The sequence below is a fragment of the Lathyrus oleraceus genome, chromosome 3 (genome assembly GCF_024323335.1).
Source record: "Lathyrus oleraceus cultivar Zhongwan6 chromosome 3, CAAS_Psat_ZW6_1.0, whole genome shotgun sequence".
NCBI classification, from domain to species: domain Eukaryota; kingdom Viridiplantae; phylum Streptophyta; class Magnoliopsida; order Fabales; family Fabaceae; genus Lathyrus; species Lathyrus oleraceus.
This window is the reverse complement of record NC_066581.1, coordinates 69,629,561-69,649,478: the sequence shown is the minus strand read 5'-3', so window position 1 is coordinate 69,649,478 and position 19,918 is coordinate 69,629,561.

Below are 19,918 nucleotides of genomic sequence, written 5' to 3'. Positions count from 1 at the left end.
GAAACCTTTCTTCATTTCCAAATAAACCTGCAATATCACAGCAGTTCATATTTCGATTACAAAGGCCACAACAGAAAATTGGAATGAACATGACAGCATCGAAAAAACTCACCGTAACCGCTGATAATTGTTTGGCTCCCCACAACAGAAACTTCAGCAACAGCTTGTAAATGAAGCCCGTGTTCGAGAAATTGAAGAAGGTTGGTGTGACAGTGTTGGGATCTGTTGAAGAAATTCAAACCAAAATATTAAAGAGACAGGAGGCTGCAACAAAACGCGAGAAAGCCATGGCATATGCTCTAGCTCATCAACGGCAGTGTAGAATCTAAATCCTCAAGTGGAAATACAACTGTATTGAATGAAATCACAGCTAAGGTTAGCCTATCTAGCTCACAAAATCCGGATCCATTACTCAAAGAAACAAGATCTCTTGGAAGGTTGTCAATTTCTCATGATTCAGACCCCTTGAAGGAAGGAAAATATCTGGAAGTGCACCAAGTACTCCTCAAAGAATAAATTCTAGTTCTGGTTCAAAAACAGTCTCTGTTGGTTCAGCAGCAGGTGCTTCCAACCTTTAGGCTCACAAACCAAACTCAGTATGTCCTCCTGCAACATCAAACACAACGAGTTTCTGCATAAATGTACCAAGTTTTGATGCATTGGATGGCATGGGCAAAGAAGAAGCCTACCGTAAATGAGTGTCGGCATGATGTGAACTACAAGACGTGATTTTTGTGCTTCAAGTCCGTCTAAACAGCCACATTGAGACTGCATTTCGTGTATGGCGTACAAAATGTGCCATGGAATGTCGCGAAACGTAAGGCGATGCCCTGTTGCAATGCAGTGGACCAATTAGATCATGAGCCCATACTAACAGTCAACATATGCTATGTGCATTGATTATAAACCTAAGGCTGCGGACAATTGCAGAATGACAAAATTTTTTACCTGCTGCAGACATGTGCTGGACTTCACATCCATAAACACCAAGCAAACATCGAAAGGCCTGATGCAAGATAGCATGTTAGCAAAATGAAGCCATCACATCTACCTCTAATGATCTGGCTCGAAGGAAAGGTTATCTAGAAGAAAATTTAAAACTCGCCCATGATTTGAAAGTTGCGGAGGACGAGAGATATGTCTTTATGTCATCTATGCTTGGATTGCTGGCAGAATATGGTCTGTGGCCTCGTGTTATGAATGCCTCTTCAGTATACAACTATGTAAAGCATTTACATGATCGATTACAATGGAGGATTCAGAATTCACATGATAGAATTGGAGAGATAACTTCTGGGCTAGAAAACCATGCAGATAATGGTAATCATATTGTGGAAAGTCCGGGTTCAGCACATTTGACAAATCACGTTAATAATGAATTCATGTTTCAGCATAACTTTTCCCAGCAAAATCCTATTGACAATGAACAAAATCATCAACCAATGAGCAATATGACAGGATATATCAAACCAGATGATAATGCAGCAACAACACACATACGGCGAAGTTCGTGAACCTGCATCCAATTATTTTGACGGTCAAAGCAAGGCTGATACGTGGGGGAAAAAATTGTCGGTGAAAGAAATCATAGATACTTCGTAAATAACCACAACAAGTTTGCAGCAACTTAAAACCTTTCCAACAATCACCAAATTCACTGCAGTAACACAATTGAATTAGCTGGAGGTTACAAGAAATTCACTGCAGTAACACATAATAGCCAGTAAAGCGTTAGAATTCCAGAAAATATCCCAATTTGGAATTAAGACAAAATTCAAGAAGAAAGCTTGCGTTAAGAGTACCTTTTCGAATCTAGCATAAACAGGGTAATCCGAGTCTGAACATCAAAAAAGGTATTTTGCAGGATGCTCCTTTGAACACCAAATGCACCTTTGAAACCCTAATCTGTGAGCATAAAAGAAAAAAAAAGGCGAATCAGTGAAGACAACGAAAAAAGGAGCGGCGAAAAAACTTCAAAAAAAGCGAAAACCCTAATCCCCAAACCAGAGAAGAAATCGATTGAAGGAGGCGAAGGAAGGAGATTCGGTCTTTACCTGAGCTACCGATTCACCGAAGGTGAGCTTCCTTTCAAACTTTCACGCTGTTTGAGCGATGGAGAGACGAGAGAGAGACGTTGAGAGACGTGGAGAGTGAGTCTGAAGCGAGGAAGAGCGATTTTTTTTATGAAGTAGAGTGAGAGACAACGAGGACGATGAAGTGTTACCTTTCTTTTTCAATTTTTTTCTCTAATTTATTTTAGATAGAATAAGTCATTTTTTAAAAACTGTTAAAATTCATTTAATTTTCCTAGGTATTAGTTAATAAATGTTTTTTTATATTTTCAATTTATACCCATTGAAGAACCCAACAGCCAAGCGACTGGGTTTAATTACTAGTAGACCAACAGATTTCTTTTTTTTATTTAGTTTTTTATTTTAATCCTATTTTTAATTTATCTTGGTTTATATACATAAATTAGCATTGTAAGTAACAACTAGTCATAAGTGGTCTGGTGGAGAGGGGTGGGTGCCATAGTCTCAGGTGGAGTGGGTTCAATACTCATATGTAGCATTCTTTAGTATTTCATTTTCTTTTAACATTTTATTTTATTTTAGCATTTTGTTTCTTTTAATATTTTTTATGTCTATGTTTTTTTTATTAAGTTCATCATGCATGCAAAACCATTTTAAAACTATAAAAATCATTTCTTTTCTCGATTCAATATCGAGCCCATTTTCCATACCCTTGTAAGTCGATTGCTTTTTAAGCATCACCATCAACCTCACATAGCTTACTCTTGGGCTTCCTTACAATGAGCCGGTTCTCTTGCACTTACACTCATGCATTGCATTATTTGTTGTTTGGGCCCGATTTAATTATTTCACGATTTTTTAATCCCCATTTAACAAGATGTACCCCACTCCCCCGATGTGTAATAATCTTGTACTGTTTTATTTCTTTTGACTGTTTAGTTAGCTACTAACACAAGAATAAAATCAACAATTTCAAAAAGATCAAAAATAAGACTCGATCCAATGTCGAGTATTTTCTCAATAAACAAATCAATCCATTTCTTCACCCCATTCTATTCCATTTCTTTCAAAAAACTTCATCAAATGCTTGATCCAACGTCAAGCCATTTTCATAATAAAAACTCAAAAATATTAATCCCTATCTAAACCCTTTTCAATAAGATGGAAATGGAACGTGGTGTATACCACGCACTCCTGAGACTAGGATTCGAGATGTATATCTCGCCAATCCTAGTTCTCGCCATCATCCAAATTCATCCACTTTGTTTTCTCTCAAACACTCATCCAAATTTCTCTTAAACGTCCATCAACACTTGATCTATGGTCAAGTCATTTTCACAACAAAAACTCAAAATACCTAATTCTTATTTAACACTTTTTCAATAAAGGTGGAAACGGAACATGGTGTATACCATGCACTCCTGAGGTTAAGATTCGAGACGTATGCCTCGCCAATCTTAACTCTCGCCATCGCCTGAAATTGTCAATGCGGTTTCTTCAAACCCTTTCTCAATCAAATTCAAAACACTTAATTCTTATTAAACATTTTTGCAAATAAAGATGGAAATGGAACATGGTGTATACCATGCACTCCTGAGGCTAGGATTCGAGATGTATATCTCGCTCATCCAAGTTCTCGCCATCACTCAAAATACATCCAACCAATCAAACTCTTTTCTCGCCGCCGTGCGATTAATCAAAAAACCTTTTTCATAAATGAAAGATATATTGTCTTAAGGTGATTCAAAACAATGTTTCGGCCACGATTGTTGAGTAGAGATAAATGACGCTTTTCCGAATGTAGATTTATAAATCCGTTCGATGTGTGGTATGCGTCCACTCCTCATCTGTTTTGGGTAAAACGATGTTTTTGTCGATTAATACAATATAGCTTTCTCTAAAATCGACCAACAAACAAACATTTTTCTACCCAGAACTACGTAAGCCTTGATTTCTCTTTTGAGATACGTAGGAGCAGGATTTTTAAATCTTGTCAGGCCCACTAATAAAAAACTTAGGTTTAGTCCTTTGTCTAAAAAAATCCAAAAACATTTCTTCTATCTTCTATTCTTTCTTTCCCACCTAATAAATTGAAAAGCCTAACATTTCAAACTAACATTAATGCACACAACTGACCTAATGGTTCCCGTTGAGTACAACGGACGTGAGGGGTGCTAATACCTTCCCCTTGCGTAATCGACTCCCGAACCCTGATATTGGTTGCGATGACTATATCTTATCCTTTCTTTTGTCTTGGGTTTTATCGATATTTCCCCTTTCCTTTTTAGGAATAAATAAAGTTCGGTGGCGACTCTGTTCAGTCCATCATTGCGAGCGTGCGACCGCGCTTCGCTTTGAAGTCGTATCCCCATTTTTTTTCGAGGTGCGACACTCGTCCTTGAGGATAAGGCTTCTGCTTATTTCCTTGTGCGTTTGGACTGGAACTAGGAGTTGGTGTTGCTAATGGAGGTGGTGATACTTGAGAAGGCCTTATTGTATCTTTTTCTAATGTCGATGCGTCTCTTTTCCTTCTCACCTCTGTCCTGATCAAGCCTACTTGATAGTGATGTTCTTTTTCTACCTCTAGCTCCTAGTTTTCAATAGCATTCAATGTTATTTCTTTATCATAAACTTTTAAGGTTATCGTGCCTTGGTCCATGTCGAGATTGCATCGACTTGTCTGCATGAAAGGTCGACCAAGAATGATGGGTGTCTCTTCATCTTTAGATATGTCTAGGATCACAAAATCAACAGGGAAACTCAAGTCCTCTATTTTCAGCAGTACGTCTTCTGCTATACCATATGCATCATTTCTCGAGTGATCCGTAAACTTCAGATTTGTCTTTGTATCACTGACATTTTTAATACCTAACTTGTGATAGATTGATAATGGCATCGAACTCACACTAGATCCAGAATAAATTAGTATCTTTTTGAAAGTTCTCTCTTTAATTTTGCATGATACTGTTACCATTCCAGGATCCTTCTGTTTGTTTGGAATTTTCCGCCCCAATGAATTTGCACTACACTTTTCCTACAAGGCTACTGGTTCTTCTGCTGTTGGTTTGTTTTCGGCTATTACCTCTTCCATGAATTTTTTGTACATGGGCATTCGCTCGAGTGCTTCAAACAAAGACATGTGACTCTCTATCTTTTTGAACATTGTCATGAATTTCTCAAAGTCTGACTCGCTTGGATCCTTCTTTATTACTCTCTGAGAGTAGGGTAACTTAATCATCGGTTTAGTATCCTTTTTATTTTTCTGTTCATTTGGCTTGCCAGGGGTATCACTTTTTCCTCTTTAGAGGCGCTCTCCCTTTTCGTCATGACGGTATTAACATTCTCCTGATTTCTTGTATTTTGAACTGTTTCACTTGGTAAGGAACCCGGTGTTCGAGAACTTGCTATTTGTTGTGCTATCTGACCCAGCTGAACTTCAAGATTCTTTAGAGAGGCGATGCTGTTTTTATGATTGTTTCTAGTCTCTTTGTGGAACATTACCTCTCTGATCTTTCCAGGAGAAGTTTGGATGATTCTTCCAACCTGAATTGTAAGTGTTGAAGTAGGGGTTATTCTGCTTCAAAATTTTTATCTCTTCAATTTGTTGAGGGGTGGTAAAGCAATACACAGTGTGGTGCGATCCGTTACAGATTTCACAAGTGATGGTATGAGCAAGTTGCGCTTGAGCTACCTGTTGGAAACCTATGTTCATAGCTTTTAATTTCTTTTCCACTTTAGTAGCTACTATATCTTCCAACCGAGTTTTATTAGTTTCCAGCTTTAGATCAATCACTCCATCAGGTTTACTAGTGCACCTATCATACAATTCCAGATGCTCATTGGCGGCTATCGCTTCAATAATCTTTTTAATACTGGTGGCTGTTGAGAAATTTATTGAGCCATCGACTGCTGTATCAATCTACTATTTTGTCTTTATTTTCAGCCCGTTAACAAACATCTGCATCTGTTCAGTCTGATCCATATTATGAGTTGGGCAAGCTACTAAGACCCTTTTGAATATTTTGTAGTCATCTCCCAAAGACTCACCATCCTTTTGTTTGGAGTTCAAGATTTCATACCTTTTTCTCAGAAATACCGATGCTGGAAAATACTCATTTAAGAATGCATTTTCCATCTCTTCCCATGATGTAATACTGCCTGCTGGGAGAGAATAAAACCATTCTTCTGCCTCTTCAGCTAAAGTGAACGAGAACATTCTCAACTTTTTTGCTTCGTCAGCATGACCGTCAATTTTCAAAGTAGTACTCATGATCAGGAATCTTTGCAAGTCTTTGTTTGCATCCTCATTTACCTTTCTGGTGAAATATTTTCATTCAAGTTGATTGATTATGCTAGGATGCAGTTGAAAATTAGTTACATTCACCGGTTGGTTGACAATGGTCAATCTACCACCCGACGCATTTGCACCTCCATAGTCACCTAGGAGTCTTTCCGGAGGTGGAGGAGGTGGAACTGGAGGAATCTTAACCCTAGTTTCTTTTTCTGAATCTGAGTGATCAGAGGGAACTTCTTCTTTGGAATTCAATCTAGCATTTCTGAGTCTCCGGTGAAGGATCTTCTCGATTTTTGCGTCTAAAAGAAATTCAGCTGAGGGATCTCCTCGCATACATAAATTAGTGAATGAAAATATATAAATGACAGAAAAATAATTTTATTGCATATTTTGGCAGTCCTCGACAACGGCGCCAAAAACTTGATTGGAAAAATAGCAAGTGTAATATTTTCCCTGTTATTATAATAAAGGGGAAATTCCCCGAATGTCGATCTCAAGGACTGCAAGTCAATATCGAGTTCAAGTCATCATTCAATTAAATAAAAACTATTGTCGGGGGTTTTAGATTCAGAGTTATAAAAATAAAGGTAAAAGAAATTAATACTGTGAAATAAGGGTTTGCAAGGGAAGAGGAACAATACCAGGGAAGATGTATAATTTGTCTCTGTAACAACTATGAGTCACTATTGCATTAACAAATATCAATTACTACCAGTTCTCAAGGGTATTTTCTCCCAATTCCTTGGTGAGAAAACCTTTAATCATTCTACCCTAATTTCTACGTCCATAGGAAATTATCGGTGAAATTAAACCTTGTTATATCAAGAGTGCTCTGATTCATACAAGGTATCCCTAGTCCTAGGTGATATCTACTGCAGAGTAATCTTATGAAAACCTTATCAATGATGGTCCATCCTAGTTGATAACCATACAACAATCTCGATTGGTCAGAAAGAGAAAGCATTAAACACATCAAAAGATTACAGTAAAAACAATATTATAAATGCAATCGTAAAGTCAAAGTCATTACAGATCTAAATCAGAGACACCCCCTAGTATTGGGGGGTTTAGCTACTCATATTGTTCAAAACAGATTCAAGATGAAAAATACACATTACAAGTAATTGGATGACTTAGATCTTCAATTGCTTCCGCTCATGAAAATCTTCCGCTCTTCGAATTCCTTAATCTCTGTAATTCTCAATCATCTGACAATTCTCTGTGCTCTCCTAGTTCCCAAGTGTCCTATTCTCTTGTAGAAACTCTCCTAAAATAGTGAAAAATCCATTGGCAAAGGTTGGAAATCCCCAAAACGTCCTTGCAGCTCAAGCCAGGGTAAAAATCCCAAAATTAGGAAGATGTTGCGCCTGGGCTGACACGGGCTGTGTCAGCTGACACGGGTGGCCGTGTTAGCTCCCTGCCTTGCCAATTCTCTCCTGGCACGCCCCAGGTGACCTGACAGGGGTGGCCGTGTCAGGCCCCTGGCTTGAATATTTCTTTCTTTTTGCTTTGTCTTCCTCATGACACGGCCCGTGTCAGGTGACATGGGTGGCCGTGTCAGGCCTCCTGTGTTGAGAAATCTTCTTTCCTCGAATGCTAAAACTTTCCACTTTCCCGCGTTGAGTTTGTTGGATCTTCTACGTGGACCTGGAGGGCATAAACACATGCAACCAAAGCGTAAAATCCTGAAAACACAAAATAAAACTAAAAATTGATAAAATGCTTAAATAACTTACAAAAATGAAAACTAACTCAAAAGGTACCCTAATGCGCATAAAGTGTTCCAGAATCCTTGGTTTCTTGTCGGGTAGGTACTGAAAACATAGTGAAAATGGTGACCAATCAGATACTATAGGTTAGGATTACTGACTCATCAACCTATAATATTCTCAAGAGAAACTCGTCTGAGTGTAGTATCACGTAACAACCGTTATCAAGTCTACACTTGAACATTCTCCGCACTACTTCCTAAATAGGCCAAGTTGAATTAAATGTTCTACGGTCCTTAGCTTCTCAGACCCCCAAATCATAGAAAGTAATGCCTATCCACGACGTACTCGTGTGACATCAGTAACAACAAAGGGGTTCTCCACTGAGTGGGGGATCTCATGTCAACTCTTTCAGGACTACTCCTTCAAAGCCAACATGACAATACCGCCCTCCTACCTTAGATTTCCCTCAAGTTCGGGTTATAACTTATCTCACCACATAGAGATCACCAAGCACAACAAACAGAAAGTATCACACAAATAATATATACAGGCAAACAAACATCAATAATCAACAAATATAATACACACAAAAAGTAGGCTAAACCCACTGTGTAATACTCCCCAACAGAGTCGCCACTTTTTTTCTGTAGCGGTAAATTCATGACCACTAAGTTATTGGTTAGCTAAACATTAATAAAACCAGAGTCACCACCACACTTTTATTGTTTCCAAAGGAAAAGGGAAAAGTACGAACAAAACCCAAAGATAAGAAGTTTTCGAATCAAAACTAATAAAATGTCAGAGATTATAGGTAAGGGGGTTGGTTACAGAGAGGGAAGGTATTAGCACCCAAAGTATCCTAGGTACTCCTAGGGAGCCCTTTTTGTGTGCACATGTTTTAGTTGAAAGGATGTTTGATAAAAAAAGTAGAATGAGGGGATGAGAAAAGAATTCAATTATATTACAATTTTGTGTTTGACAAGACCTTTGGTCTTATGCCTACGTACCAACATAAAAATGAGGGATTTATACCTCGTATTTCATGGTAAAAATTTCAAAGATGAGTGGATTGATTTTTAACAAAAGCTTAAAGATATTTTGTTATCAAAGGGAGAATACTTAACCAAACATCCATCGATAATGAGGGCTTTGCAACATTTAAGAGGGAGGGCTCCAACTTGGATTCAATCAAAAGGTATGCCAGTGACCCCTAATAAATGGAAAGACTTATAATCAAAATATCATGGAATGGGAGAATTATATCTCAACCAAAGATAACTCAAACCTAAATGCTCCCTTTTGAAAAGTTTAAAAGAAAAGGCACAAAGTGGCCAGAAGGTTTAGATGAGGTTGTTAGTTCTTTTTGTCTTTTTGAAAATAATGTCAATATGGTTAAGTTCGTTTACAAATTTGATTAAAGAAAATATTTTGAAAATCAATGGCATAAGACCAAGGTTTCTACTCATTAAAACAAGTCTAAGCTGAAAACACAAGCAAAGAAGTTTTGAAAATGAGGGAGAGATTTTGAAATTAAAGAAGGTGGAGGAGATGAAGGGACTATCCTAGACAAGATTTGAAAGTTTAGATTTGAAAAGATCTAACCAATGGGAAGCATCCACAAGACAAGAATGTCAGATAAAAACCCATTTCCTTTGGACTTTTAATCAAGCAACAAGCATAATCATCCAAGCACTTAATAAAAAGACCAATGGCATCAAATAAAGATAGCCAAACATCCAAGCAAGCACTCCAAAAGCAAGCAGTCTTCAATGTCCTTCAAATGTATCAGATGAATATCCCTTGTAGCAAACTCACAGAGACAATCATCAGATAGAAACAATATGATCAAAATAACAACTTAAGCACATAGACAAAGTAACAGATAAACTAATGGAGTTCTCAAGGCTTGTATCAGATCAATGGCATTGGCCAAGAAAGGTCTCAAATAATGGCATTGGCCAGGTTTCCTTCAAAGCATAGGGATGTTGCCTACTCTAAGTCCATAAGTTCAGATCAAGTCTCAGACAAAGAGGTCCAACAGTTTATCAATGTATTTTTTAGGGTCTTTGTTTGTTATTAAGTATTTTAAGGTCCTAAGACCACAAACAAGGAAAAATTCACAAGCACACAATATAATACAAGCACAAAATATGGCTCAAGTAAGCAAAGTGAAAATGACTGAAACATAAACAAATTACATGAATGTAAATGGCAATAAATGATAAAGTGCATAAATTTAAATTGCATTAAGGTAAATGGAATTAAAATAAAGTCAACACAAAAGATGTTAGTCAATGTTAGTGGAAGAAAATAATTTGTTTAAGCATTTTTTGGAGAACACTCAACCATCCACTCACAAGCATGAAGATATGAATCTAGACATCATCTATGAGAAGGGCTCCATCTTGGATAAATCAACAAGTATGCCACTAGTTCTCACAAATGGAAAAGAGGCATAATCTTCACATAATACCATGAGGAATGAGAGACTTACAATCTCACTTACAAAAATGCTATGCCTTTGGGACAAGTTTAGCTATATGTTAAACAATTATAATTGGACTTATGTAGAAGTCACAACTATTTGAGGTTGGGCAATAAAAATATTGGTGTTAATGCATGCTAGAGACAAGGTACAAATACCAAGCTCCTAAAGCATACCACAAAAAAGAGAGGGGATATACCTATCTCAATCAGGCTCATGTTGATTCATTTGACACAAGATCATTGATGAATCAACTAGCATTTGCTATTTGAGAAGTCATTGGTTAATATGGGATTGGGGAAGAAGGAGATAAAGATAAAGAGATGGAGTGAAAGATGATCCCAAATTGATCAAGGGATGAACCTCACTTGATAAATACTATCCATTCATCTTGAGGGATGAAGTTCATACTTCATCAACCCCCTAAATATAATAGTATTGATCAAATTGAATTCCAATTTAACCAAGATCAAGGCCAAACAGAAGATGAGTCAACACAAAGTCAAACAAATAACTCAACAAAATATTTAAACACTTAAACAAATTAATTTCAATTTTTAAATGAATAAAAATGCATTTTAAAAGATGAAAAAACCTCAAATCCCTTCCAATCACCAAATAAATGACCAAGGGATTCATCATAGGTCAAACAAGGTCAAAGGAACTTAGACTAATTTTTTTGGCACTTTTGAAAAGTCAGAAGTATTTAAAATTAATTAAAATCAAGTTAAAAATCATTAAATTCACTAAAAATATCAAATCCAATCCAAAAAATAATTTTAATTCAGAAAATGGAAGAGGAAATTATTTGATTTTTTTTGGTGAAAGTCCCATATTTTTTGGATTAAAATTGGATTTATAATGAATTTAATAAGAAAATGGTATTTAAAATAATAAAACAGAAAATCAGATAAATAAAAAAAACAAGGGCCATCAGATCTCTCTCATTAATTGAGGTGACAAATCTGATGGCCACGCGTATCATGCCTACCATGCTCCAAAGTCAGCGCGTGCACATGGATGGTAATCAGAAAGAAGGGACAAGATTAAAACGTGGCAACCAAATAAGATGGCCTGGATTGATCCAGCGCACCACCGGAGCCCTAGCTCCGGTCATCTTCTTCAGTCACCCTCACCGGACTGGTTCATAAAAAATGTTCACAAAAGTGCATGATCCATATACTATTTTGAAGAGAAAAATGCCAGGATCTCGAATCTGACCTCCAATTTCTCCAATTCCCACTATATAGGAAGATATGTGAAATTGAAAAGTGAGGTATGCAAACTGAGTTGCTTCAGTTCAACCTCAAAGTAAGTCAATATGGCTGCCTACATTGGTAGGACTTCAGCCAACCACAAATCAAGCAAAATTATGGAGAAATGAGAGAGAGTCAAAGACTTAAAAATCTGGAAAAATCACCTTTGGGTTGCAGTGATTTGGCTTGATCTTGATGCAATTCTTCTTGGCTTTACTTCCTCTTGCTTACAGGAGATGATTAGAACACAAATGGAGGCGAACCCTTGGAGTTTGAGCTCACAAACATAATTTGAACTAAAACTCGATTTCAAAGAAATTTTCAAGGTTGTTCTTTCAATGGAGGTTAGAGGAATTTCAGGGCAGAGCTTGGGCAAAGGTCCTCCAATGCTGAGGCAATGGCAATGTATTTATAGGCTCTTGAATTCATTTCCACACCATTTGAAAAATTGGCCAAAAATAGCAAGTTGTGTGCATGGGTGCATGGGTATGCATTTAGGCCCAAATAATGATGTGATCCACTTACAATGCATTCACAATTTATGCTGAAGTCATAACATTTAAGCATGCAAAGGTATTTGAAAATTGAGTTCAAAAGTTGCCAAAACAAACCATCCAAAGGAACCATACACAAGTCCCTCAAATTTGATCCAAATGGAATGATCTTGGACTCTTTGGAAATCTAGCATGAAGGGAAACAACTTTGATGTTGGAACTTTTTCCATTTGAAGCTTGTAACTTGATGAATTTTGGTGTTGAAGTTGGAGGAATCAAACATACTTGAAAAGTTTCTAAGTTAAAAGTCAAATGACCCCTTTTTCTACCTTGAATAACTTTTGCTATGAGGTTCAAATGACTTTGGTTCCTTCTTCAAAGTTGTATCTCTTTCAACTATATTAAATTTAGTGAGAAATTTGACACGATTTGGATCTTTCATGAAGGAGTTATGGATTTTAGAAGTTGAGGAAAAATGCATGTTCAATGATAATGGCCAAAATATACCTATAATGTTTCCTAATGGAACATGCCCTTGCAAGTGGAAGTTGACATTTATCAAAGAAGAAAAGTTGAATAAGACTTCTTGAAATTAATCATGAAACTTGGATCATCTTAATACCATAAAAATTGAGCAAGTTATGGTTCTTGGAAGTTGACCATCCATCTAGGGCACAAACAAAATGACCTATAATCTTTCACCATAACAAATGACTTTACAAGGAAAATTAGATCTTGATGCCAACATGAAATTTGTTTTTAATTTCATAAAGAGTAATTTTTCTCTTGGAATAATTTTCATATGACAAAAATCGTAGGAGATAGGGTCTAGGGAACCCTAGATTTGATGAGTTAACTTTTCTGGTCAACCTCCTTGAACCAACTTGCAAACTTGAAGTTATCTTGATCTTTGGGGATCATGTAGGATCATATATGCTTATGATGAAGTTAAATGAAGTATCCCATAATATCTTTGACCAAATGTTGAAGAAACTTGCTGAGGAAGGCACACAAGATACCCAGATGAATTAGGGCTTCCTTGACAAACAAGCTTCAAACTCTTGATGAATTCTTGATCAAAATAACAAATGAAGAACATGGAGATCCATATATGATGCTTAGAACTCAATTGTACCTTTGCTAACTTGATACCTTTCGTTGAGGGTCTCAAACCCTAGTTGTGAGCTTGATGAGGCACAAGTGGACATACACTATCTACAAAAGAAACAAAGCTACACTAGACATATTTTTGGTATTTTGGTTATTAAACAAAGAAAAATAAAGTATGATACAATCACAAATGCTTGGTGATCTCTCCAAATGCAAACCCAATGAATGATGAATGAGGAGGATACCAAAATGTGATCCCAATGCCAGTGCAGATATGATGAGATGGCATGAGGGATCTTAGGGTCAAAATTAGGGTCTTACTAATATCATAAACATAAATTTCCACAACAAGAATATCATTCTTAAAGGTTTTGCAAAAGAGAGTTGTGTCCACTTTCCCTCTGGTAAAATCATTTACCAAAAGGAAGTTACTTAGTCTATCATACCATGCACTGAGAGCTTGTTTCAGACTATATAACAAATTTTTCAGTTTAAAAACAAAGTCAGGATTTTGAGAACTTTCAAAAGTAGGAGGTTGGTGCACATGTATATGTATCCATTTAAGAATGCACTCTTAGTATCCGTTCGATAAAGGATTATGTTATGATTGACTGCAAACAAAATTAAAGACGAATAGACTCTAAACTTGAAACTAGAGAAAAGGTTTTTGTATAGTCTATACCTTCTTGCTAACTATAACCTTGTGCTACCAGTTGAGCCTTGTTTCTGAAAACTTCTCCCTTCTCATTGATCTTGTTTCGGAAAACCCATCTGGTTCCAATAACATGGAAACCTTTTAGTTTCTGAACAAGATCCTAAACATCGTTCCTAGTGAATTGATTCGATTCCTCTTGCATATCTAGAATCTATTCATTATCCAGAAGAGCTTTATCAATAGATGTGGGTCTTATAAGAGATACCAAACCTAGAAGAGTCTCTTTAGAAGGTTTGAATGAGGATCTAGTTCTGACTAGAGCGTATTTATCTCCCATAATCAATTCTTCAGAATGATAAGTTCTTTGTATACTCTTCTTCTGATGAGTTAGACCAACGACAACTTCCGATTGAGTCGCCTCTGAGTCTTTTGCTTCTATTTCTTTAGCTTTTCCTTCTGAGTCATTTTCTCCAGAATCATTATCCTTGGATTCTGAAGATTGATCTTCAAATCTGCAAATTTCTCAACTAGCTTTGATTTTTCAGAGTCAAGCTTATCATTGAATCTAACATGAATTGATTCTTCGACAATTCGTGTCTCAGTGTTCAAAACTCTATAGTCTTTAGAGCGTTCAGAAAATCCTAACAATAAACACTTATGTGCCTTAGAGTCAAACTTTCCAAGATTCTCTTTAGTGTTTAACATAAAACACTCACATCCAAAAATATAAAAATAAGAAATATTGAGCTTTCTGTTCTTCCATAATTCATAGGGAGTCTTACCCAAAATATGTCTAATAGAAATCCTCTTCTGAATATAGCATGCTATGTTAACTGCTTCTACCCAAAAATGCTTAGCCATATCAGTTTCTTGGATCATGGTGCGAGCCATTTCTTGTAGGTCCTATTCTTCCTTTCTATAACTCCATTTTGTTATGGAGTTCTAAGACATGAGAGATCATGGGAAATACCATTTGAGTCAAAAAGATTTTCAAAATGTTTATTTTCAAATTTACCACCATGATCACTTCTGACTTTGACTATTTTGCAATTCATTTTTGTTTGCACTAGTGACCAGAAGGTAGAGAACACCGAATGTGACTCATCCTTGTGTTTTAAGAACTTTACCCATCTCCATCGACTATAGTCGTCAACGATGACCAATCCATACTTATTTCCATTAGTAGAGACAATTTTCACTGGTCCAAATAAATCAATGTGAAGAAGTTCTAACGGTCTAGAGGTAGTGTCGCATTACGCGAAAAACCGGCGGGAAAGGAAAGAAACAACAGAGCCGCCACCGTGCGTTATTTATCCCAAAAGAGGGAAAGGAAACGCTCAGAGTAAACCTAGAAAAGACATGGTCTCGCGACCAAAGAGAATGGGTTCGGGAGTCGGTTATGCGAAGGGAAGGTATTAGCACCCCTACGCATCCGTAGTACTCTACGGGATCCACGCACAAAAGGAAGGATAAATGGTTGCTAAAACACTGCTCAAACACACACACACTGGCTGAAAGAGACACAAGAAAACAAAGAGACTGACTCGGCAGGATGTCGCATCCTGGGCCTACTTAGCCTATCAGGCATAGACATCAGAGTCGAAGTAGTTCGGACTGGGGAAACGACACATGCTCGCTAGGATGTCGCATCCTATGCATACGTATCTTCTCGGACGAGAGAAGAATCAGAGCATTCGTAGCTCGGCTAACACGCACACAAACAAACACAGGCAAAGGCAAACGTGGAGCCTGAATGCCAATCGCTGGACTTACATCAGCATCCGAACCAAAACACACACAAAGAGGCAAACATGGAGCCTGAATGCCAATCACTGGACTTACATCAGCATCCGAACCAACACACGCACACTGGAACCCAAATGCCACTCGATGGACTTACATCAGCTTCCAAGCACACAACAAGACAAAACAAAGACACAGGCGCCCGGAGAGATCAGCTCATCTCCTGCCTACGTACCTCATATGGTATGAGGATCAGGGCGACGTAGTTCCCCTACAGAGGGATAAAGGACTAGCCTAACCAGATAAAAGAGGGAGACACAACTCTAGGGAGACTACGACTCGAGCCTAGATGTTGTCATGCAAAATCGTCCCTAAGTTAAGGTTTCTAGCTAACTGGCACAGGGAGCCAGCCTATCCTAATCATGACTCGCACAGGAAGCAAGCCACACACACACTTAACTTGCACAGGAAGCAAGCCAAGCAAAACCTAACTTGCACAGGAAGCAAGTCTAAACTAACCCTAACTTGCACAGGAAGCAAGTCAAACAAACATACAAGCACAGATAGCACACACTATACGCAAGCAAGTGGCTCAAACAAGGGTTAGGTTTTAGTCGAGGGGTCATATCAACCTCAAAAAACAAACCTCTGGAACTGGGTGAATGTGCTCTTAACCTTGCCATTGAGGGGCTAAGGTGAAGCAGATGAAAGGTGAGTGAAGACAAGACTTCACAGCTCTTATCCCTGGCCTGGGAGAGCTTAAGACAAGAATGTGTGGGTTCAGAAAGTGGGAACCCTTCTACACATTTAAAACTGACTCAACTGTACAATTGTACAAGATCTTGGGTTTGTATCTGCAATGCATCAACACAGTGGTGTGAGCAAAGCAGATGACACACAGAATAGCAGGGGATAGGTTGCTTATCCCTTGGGTTCTGCCAATTGCCTCTTCACTTAGGAGGTCTTTGACTCTATGCAAGGACAAAATTAAACAATCACAAACATTGCCTCTTAAGGAGGACTTCAGACAGTTGCCTGGCCAAGTAACAGGCCAGGTCTTCCAGACTACATGAAGAAAAAGGAATTATACCTCAAGCAAGTTGCTAAATAGCAAAGCAAAGCAAGTTCAAAGAACTTAAGCAACTAATGGTACCTGAAATGGTCAAACAGATCAGTACACAGTTCAACAGTCAAAGCAAAGGGAATGGAATCCACAGACAAATCAGGTAATCAGATGTGCAGGGCACAAGACTCAAACACCTGAGCCAAGCCACCTACAAAACAAAGGTTAGCTCAATGACATTCAAGCAAGCTCAAACAAAAGAAATTAATCTCAATGGTCACTGGGTGTTCAACCTGAAAACACAAGCTCAAAAGTGAGTAACAGGACCACTAGGACAAGCCTAGGGCCAAAAGAGAATGAGAAGGTCAAAACAGCAAATGACAAGTGTCCAAAATCATGTTCAAACAATCAAGAAACAAACCCAATTGGTTTCACATTCATATCAATTATCATCATCATTTCATGAACAATTTAGGTCAAAACATGGCATTTAGAAGCTCATAGAAGTCAACAGCAAGACTTAACTCAAAAGCAATCTTAAACATTTCCAAAAATCACCAAATAAATCATGATCAATCACAACCCACAGCATGGTAAGCATGTCAAATTTCATCTCATTTGGACAAGTGGGAGGCAGTCAATGAAAATCAGAAAGTCAAAGCAATTTTGAACATGCTCAATGAAGTCAACCAAACATGCATCAACTTAGAAAAATCATAAATCAGTGATAGAATATGATAAATGAATGGGACTAAAACCATGTCAAAGATTAGGATGTCTAGTTATCTCATGTAAAATTTCATGTCCATCTAATAAAGTATGAGAATTTCACAAATGAAATGGGGACATGTGTCACCAAAAGTCAACATGTGACTAAACAGGGGAGAAAATCTCAAACAATTAGGAAATGCCACAAATAATTCCAAGAAAATTCACATGTAAACTGGACATACAAGAATAGGTTCATGCAAAAATTCACATCAATTGGAGGTCAAGAAGCATGGTATCAAAAATCATGAAGTTGCACATCAATGGTGTGACACAAATTGTCACACCCTAATTCAAAAAATCATAACTCACAAACCAGCAATGATAAATTCACAAACTCTACACCAAAATCACCATGAGTGTGTCTAGTTTAAGCACAAAAAATTTGGGAGCCATTGGATAAAGTATCACCATTTCACAAATGTTTTGGCAAAGTGTACAAAATATGAGCACATGTCACAAACCCTAGCACCATTTAAAATTCGACCATCCAAAAAATCAATAAAAATCATGATAAAAAAGTAGAGATTCAGATGAACACAATGCAAAAATTCCCATGAAATTTGGATTTGAAATGAAGATGTTATGATTTTTGTTAATTTGATATCAAAGTGAAATAAAAATGAAGAAATAAAATGAATTGATTTAAAATTTAAACGTGGAATGGCAGTTTGGTAATAACGCATTCATTAAGTGGAACGCAGCGTTCCAACTTAAAGCTGTGTCAGCCGGCTATTGGCTACATGGGCCAGAAACTAGTGAAGCCATGCAACACGCGGTTTGAAGGATCAAAAACACTCCTGGGTTCGAAAGTTTAGGGTTTATGCCATGCTCAAAGTGTTCATCACGAAAAATTTCCAGCAAGAACAAATGGTGGCCAAAATCAAAAAGCAATATATCAATGCGTTCACCTCATCATGTACATTAACATACTAACTATCATTAACACTAAAACATGCTGAAATGAAAAGCATCGAGCAAAACACCATCCATATGTGAAACTTCATGTCAACATATCTTTCAACATAATCAACCATTTTCCATGATGTAAAGCTCAAAACAATCAGCATTGCAAGATCTACATAATGCATAACATGATTTTGAAAAATGAGAGATGCGAAAACCATACCAGATTTGAAGAACTGAGATGAATCGTGGTTTTTTGGCCTCAATCAGCTAGAACAGATGCACACTCATGCTCCAAATGATGAATGATGAAGGAAGTTCAGCTCAAGAAAGCTTGGTTTGGCTCTAATCAACTTCTGCCATTAATGGAGCTCAGCAAAAACAGTCCATGAAAGTGGTTTCCAGTTGAGATTTGAGGCTTGAAATCAGCTCCAAATGGTGGGTATATGATGTAGCAAGCAAGGCAATGTTGTGTGCTTCACAATTTTTTCACAAAAGATTCAAAGATGGAAAGATGGAGATTTTTGAGAGAGTGAGAATTCTGTTGGTTTGTGTGGCTGCTAGGGGTTTCATTTAGCAGAAAAAATGATGTGTGTCTGCTGTTTTTGTGGTACTTGAATCAAGGTCCATGAAAATGTGGAGTAGAGTTGGTAAAAGTGTACTTTCTTTCCAATTTTCAAGCAACTAGGTGATGGCTATGTGTACTGCATAAAAATGGGCTTGCAACAAGTCATAAACCACATTTCTAAACTATTTCAATTGGCCAAATGGTTTAAAAATGATTATGTTGAAAAGTCAAAATTCAACTCACTTGAAATTAATTAAGGCAAGTTCAAAAAGGCCATTTTGCATGGTGAAGTTTTGGTACATGAAAATTACATTTTTGGAAAGAGGAGGTCAAATGTGACTTGTTGGAAAAAACCTCACCAAAATTGGCCAAATGGTTTGAGAGATATGGCCCTTTGAAGTTCAAGAATTTCTGAAAATGATTTGATCATAACTTGCCAACCATACATGGGAATTGAGTGTTCTTGGACTTTTTGGAAATGGGAGAACAAGATCTTCAACTTTCATGTTGGGCAAAAATTCATTTGAAGCTTGTATCATGATGTAAGTTTGAGGATCAAGACTTTCCATTTTGGGCAGGTTTCAATTACAGGTCCAGTTTCCATTTTTGGAAATTTCTGATCTGGCTTCAAATTCTCCCATGATGGTGTTTGACATGATATATGAGGACTATATGGACATGAATAAGCTCTCTCAAACCAAATCCATCCATCAAATCACTGACTAAATGGACAGTTGACCAACAGTTGACTTTTAGGGTTTCTGACTGATTGTGCATTGACTGATGACTTCTGAACATCCAATCTTTGACCTAAACACTTCAAATGGATCC